Source organism: Trichosurus vulpecula, chromosome 7, assembly GCF_011100635.1.
Source record: "Trichosurus vulpecula isolate mTriVul1 chromosome 7, mTriVul1.pri, whole genome shotgun sequence".
Taxonomy (NCBI): domain Eukaryota; kingdom Metazoa; phylum Chordata; class Mammalia; order Diprotodontia; family Phalangeridae; genus Trichosurus; species Trichosurus vulpecula.
The window spans coordinates 274,946,842-274,953,364 of record NC_050579.1 but is presented as its reverse complement, the minus strand read 5'-3'; positions in this window follow the sequence as shown (position 1 = coordinate 274,953,364).

Sequence of the window (6,523 nt, the reverse complement as noted above, 5' to 3'; positions counted from 1 at the left end):
ACCCTTCCACAATACTCATGTTGTGAAAGGCTAACTACATTTTGCTCCTTCCCAACTCATCCCGCTTTATTGAATATTCTCCCTTGACCCTGTCCCCTTTCCAAAGTGTTTATTTTGATTACCTCCACCCCCATCTGCCCTCTCCTCCATCATCTCCCCCCCCCCTTTTATTTTTTTTTTCTATCTTCCTCCCTCTTCTTTCCTGTGGGGTAAGATACCCAACTGAGTATGTATGGTATTCCCCCTCAGGCCAAATCTGATGAGAGCAAGGTTCACTCATTCCCCCCTCACCTGCCCTCTCCCCTCCTCCCACAGAACTGCTTCCTCTTGCCACCTTTATGTGAGATAATCCACCCCATTCTATCTCTCCCTATGTCCCTCTTTCAGTATGTTGCTCTCTCATCCCTTAATTTCATTTTATTTCTTTTAGATATCTTCCCTTCATCTTCAACTCACCCTGTGTCTGCTCTCTCTCTTTTACATATATATGTATATATATACACATAAACACATATATGTATATACACATACATATACATACATACATATACACATAGATATATACATACATACACATTCACTTATACATATATACACACACACACACACACACACACACACACACACACACACACACACACACACATATATATATATATATATATATATATATATATATGCATATTCCCTTCAACTACCCTAATACTGAGGTCTCATGAATCATACACATCATCTTTCCATGTAGGAATGTAAACAAAACAGTTCAACTTTAGTAAGTCCCTTATGATTTCTCTTTCTTGTTTACCTCTTCATGCTTCTCTTGATTCTTGTGTTTGAAAGTCAAATTTTCTATTCAGTTCTGGTCTTTTCACTGAGAAAGCTTGAAAGTCCTCTATTTTATTGAAAATCCATATTTTGCCTTGGAACATGATACTCAGTTTTGCTGGGTAGGTGATTCTAGGTTTTAATTCTAGCTCCATTGACCTCCAGAATATCGCATTCCATGCCCTTCGATCTCTTAATGTAGAAGCTGCCAGATCTTGGATTATTCTGATTGGGTTTCCACAATACTCAAATTGTTTCTTTCTGGCTGCTTGCAGTATTTTCTCCTTGATCTGGGAGCTCTGGAATTTGGCAACAATATTCCTAGGAGATTTCTTTTTGAGATCTATTTGAGGAGGCGATCGATGGATTCTTTCAATTTCTATTTTGCCCTGTTGCTCTAGAATATCAGGGCAGTTCTCCTTGATAATTTCTTGAAAGATGGTATCTAGGCTCTTTTTTTGATCATGGCTTTCAGGTAGTCCAATAATTTTTAAATTATCTCTCCTGGATCTATTTTCCAGGTCAGTGGTTTTTCCAAGGAGATATTTCACATTGTCTTCCATTTTTTCATTCCTTTGGTTCTGTTTTATAATATCCTGATTTCTCATAAAGGCACTAGATTCCACTTGCTCCAATCTAATTTTTAAAGTAGTATTTTCTTCAGTGGTCTTTTGGACCTCCTTTGCCATTTGGCTAATTCTGCCTTTCAAGGCATTCTTCTCCTCATTGGCTTTTTGGAGCTCTTTTGCCATTTGAGTTAGTCTGTTTTTTAAGGTGTTGTTTTCTTCAGTGATTTTTCAGTATTTTTTTGGGTCTCCTTTAGCAAGTCATTGACTTGTTCTTCATGGTTTTCTCGCATCCTTCTCATTTCTCTTCCCAATTTTTCGTCTACTTCTCTAACTTGCTTTTCCAAATCCTTTTTGAGTTCTTCTATGGCCTGGGACCAGTTCATGTTTTTCTTGGAGGCTTTTGTTGTAGGCTCCATGACTTTGTTGTCTTCTTTAGGCTGTATGTTTTGGTCTTCTTTGTCACCAAAGAAAGAATCCAAAGTCTGAGACTGAATCTGGGCGCGTTTTCGCTGCCTGGCCATATTCCCAACCAACTAACTCGACCCTTGAGTTTTTCAGTGGGGTATGACTGCTTGTAGACTAACGAGTTCTATGTTCCACGTTTGGGAGGGAGGTGCCAGCTCTGTCAGACCCACACTACTCCTTCCCCAAGAACCCCCAGCCTGGGCTGGGCTTAGATCTTCAGCAGGCTTTTGCACTCCTGCTCTGATCCGCCACTTAATTCCTCCCACCAGGTGGGCCTGGGGCCAGAAGCAGCAGCAACTGTAGCTGCCCCACCTCTGCTGCCCCCGGGGCTGGAAGCCGAACCGTGAACTCCTTCCACTCCCACAGCTTTTCCCACTAACCTTCTCCGCAGTATTTGGTGTTTGTGGGTCGAGGGGTCTGGTAACTGCTGCAGCTCACATATTCAGGGCGCTAGGGGCCCCATCCGCCCGACTCCAAGTTTGGTTGTTCCACGCCGCTCAGGCTGGGCTCTGCTCCACTCCGTTCCCAGCTCCCAGCTCCCACCTCCGTGTGGAATAGACCTCACCCAGAGACCATCCGGGCTGTCCTGGGCTAGAGCCCTGCTTCCCTCTGCTGTTCTGTGGGTTCTGCCATTCTAGAATTGGTTCAGAGCCATTTTTTATAGGTTTTTGGAGGGACTCTGTACGGAGCTCACTCTAGTCCCTGCTTACCAGCCGCCATCTTGGCTCCGCCCCCCGCTCTGAACCAATTGTAGAACTGCAGAACGCACAAAACAGCAGAGGGAAGCAGGGCTCCAGCTCAGGACAGCCTAGATGGTCTCTGTGTGAGGTCTATCCCACACGGAGCTGGGAGCTGGGAGCTGGAAGCTGGGAGCGGAGCAGAGCAGAGCCCAGCGTGAGTGGCTCAGACCAACCAGACCAGGAGCCGGGTGGACCGGGCCCTAGCGCCCTGAATCAGTGAACTGCAGCAGTTACCAGACTTCTCAACCCACAAACACCAAAGACAGCGGAGAAGGTTAGTGGGAAAAGCTGTGGGAGTGGAAGGAGTTCACAGTTCGGTCACCGCCCCTGGGGCAGTGGAGGTGGGGCAGCTACAGCTGCTGTTGCTTCCGGCCCCAGGCCCACCTGGTGGGAGGAATTAAGTGGCACATCAGAGCAGGAGTGCACAGCCTGCTGAAGATCTAAACCCAGTCTGGGCTGGGGGTTCTTGGGGAGGGAAGAGTGCTGGTGTGGCAGAGCTGGCTCATCCCCCCCAAACGTGGAACATAGAACTCTTTAGTCTACAAGCAGTCATACCCTGCTGAAAACCTCAAGGGTCAAGTTAGTTGGTTGGGAATATGGCCAGGCAGAGAAAACACACCCAGATTCAGTCTCAGACTTTGGATTCTTTCTTTGGTGACAAAGACGACCAAAATATATAACCTAAAGAAGTCAACAAAGTGCAAGAGCCTACACCAAAAGCCTCCAAGAAAAACATGAACTGGTCCCAGGCCATGGAAGAGCTCCAAAAGGATTTGGAAAAGCAAGTTAAAGAAGTAGAGGAAAAACTGGGAAGAGAAATGAGAAGGATGCGAGAAAACCATGAAAAACAAGTCAAACTAAAGGAGACCCCAAAAAATACTGAAAAATACACTGAAGAAAACAACACCTTAAAAAATAGACTAACTCAAATGGCAAAAGAGCTCCAAAAAGCCAATGAGGAGAAGAATGCCTTGAAAGGCAGAATTACCCAAATGCAAAAGGAGGTCCAATGGACCACTGAAGAAAATACTACCTTAAAAATTAGATTGGAGCAAGTGGAAGCTAGTGACTTGATGAGAAATCAAGATATTATAAAACAGAACCAAAGGAATGAAAAAATGGAAGACAATGTGAAATATCCTCACTGACCTGGAAAATAGATCCAGGAGAGATAATTTAAAAATTATTGGACTACCTGAAAGCCATGATCAAAAAAAGAGCCTAGATACCATCTTTCAAGAAATTATCAAGGAGAACTGCCCTGATATTCTAGTGCCACAGGGCAAAATAGAAATTGAAAGAATCCATCGATCGCCTCCTCAAATAGATCCCAAAAAGAAATCTCCTAGGAATACTGTCGCCAAATTCCAGAGCTCCCAGATCAAGGAGAATATACTGCAAGCAGCCAGAAAGAAACAATTTGAGTATTGTGGAAACATAATCAGAATAATCCAAGATCTGGCAGCTTAAGAGATCGAAGGGCTTGGAATACGATATTCCAGAGGTCAGTGGAACTAGGATTAAAACCTAGAATCACCTACCCAGCAAAACTGAGTATCATGCTCCAAGGCAAAATATGGATTTTCAATAAAATAGAGGACTTTCAAGCTTTCTCAGTGAAAAGACCAGAGCTGAATAGAAAATTTGACTTTCAAACACAAGAATCAAGAGAAGCATGAAGAGGTAAACAAGAAAGAGAAATCATAAGGGACTTACTAAAGTTGAACTGTTTTGTTTACACTCCTACATGGAAAGATGCTGTGTATGATTCATGAGACCTCAATATCATAGTAGCTGAAAGGAATATGCATATATGTTTATGAATATATATATAAGTGAATGTGCATGTATGTATACATGTGTGTGTGTGTATATATATATATATATAGAGAGAGAGAGAGAGAGAGCAGACACAGGGTGAGGTGAAGATGAAGGGAAGATATCTAAAAGAGATAAAATCAAATTAAGGGATGAGAGAGGAATATATTGAGAGAGGGACATAAGGAGAGAAAGAATGGGGTGGATTACCTCGCATAAAGGTGGCAAGAGGAAGCAGTTCTGTGGGAGGAGGGGAGAGGGCAGGTGAGGGGGGAATGAGTGAATCTTGCTCTCATCAAATTTGGCCTGAGGAGGGAATACCATACATACTCAATTGGATATCTTACCCCACAGGAAAGGAGAGAAGAAGATAAAAAAAAGGGGGGGATGATGGAGGGGGGGGCAGATGGGGGTGGAGGTAATCAAAAACAAATACTTTGGAAAGGGAACAGGGTCAAGGGAGAAAATTCAATAAAGGGGGATGGGTTGGGAAGGAGCAAAATATAGTCTTTCACAACATGAGTATTGTGGAAGGGTTATACATAATGATACACATGTGGCCCATGTTGAATTGCTTGACTTCTTAGGGAGGGTGGGTGGGAAGGGAAGAGGGGAGAGAATCTGGAACTCAAAGTTTTAAAAACAGATGTTCAAAAACAAAAAAAAAAAGTTTTTGCATGCAACTAGGAAATAAGATACATAGGCAATGGGGTGTAGAAATTTATCTTGCCCTACAAGAAAGGAAGGGAAAAGGGGATGGGAGGGGAGTGGGGTGACAGAAGGGAGGACCAAATGGGGAACAGGGCAAAAAAAAAAAAAAAAAGAAAAAGAAAAATCAATTCCACCTACTTCCCTGAAAGGAGAAAGGAGGAAAGTGCTTCTGAGACAAACTGCCCTCTGGAATGACATTTAATGAGCAGCAATATATTAGCAAGTCGTAAGCAGAGTTCTGCCAGACAATTAACTATGTATCTTTATTATCTGCACACGTATCTTTTGTCTTAGTAAAGACAGCTAGGTGGTGCGCTGGATCTAGAACCTGGAAGTTGTTGTTCAGTCGTGCCTGACTCTTCCTGACCCCATTTGGGATTTTCTTGGCAAAGATACTGGAGCGTTTTGCCATTTCCTTCTCCAGCTCATTTTACAGATGAGAAATCTGGGGCAAACAGGGTGAAGTGACTTGCCCAAGGTCACATAGCTCGTAAGTGTCTGAGGCCAGATTCAGACTCCAGAAGATGGGTCTTCCTGACTCCAGACCCAGCACTCTATCCACCAAGCCAGTTAGAATCAGGAAGACTTACGTGCAAATACGGACTCAGACATTTACTAGCTGTTTGACCCTGGGCAACTCATTTTGCCTCAGTCTCCTCGACTGTGAAATGGAGATAATAAATAGCACCTGCCTCCTAAGATTAAATGAGATAATAACTGAAAGGCACTTAGGGCAGTAACTGCTGTTTCCTTCTTTCCTATAATACCTCCTTTTCGTGACGTGCCCTTCTCTCTCTTTCTACTTCATTATAAGTTCCTTGAAGATAAGGTTTCTTTCTTATCTAAACTACATCTCTCCCAGATCTAGCGCAATGATTTGGATATTTCAGACCTTTTTCAATCGTGTCTAACTTTTCATGACCCCATTTGGGATTTTCTTGGCAAAGATACTGGAGTGATTAGCCATTTTCTTCTCCAGCTCACTTTACAGAAGAGAAACCTGAGGCAAACAGGGTCAAGTGACTTGCCCAGGGTCACACAGCTAGTAAGTATCTGAAGTCAGATTTGCACTCATCTTCCTGACTCTAGGCCTGGCATTCTCCACACTGTACCACCTAGCTGCCCTGATTTGGACATAGTAGGGACTTACAGTTTGTTGACTTTAACTGGCATAGGTTACCTATCCTGGGTTTGAAATATATTATAAACTTCCTTACTAGATTGCAGATTCCTTGAGGGTAGGGACGGTGCCTTACTTCTCCTTGTATTTGCTTATTAAATGATGGTTGAATAAATGTATCCTAAGGCTAAGTAATCTCAAAGGACAGCCGGGAAATGTTTGAATTGTGTTGGGTTTTGTTTTGTTTTGTTTTTTGAGCTAACAGTAGTGGGTCC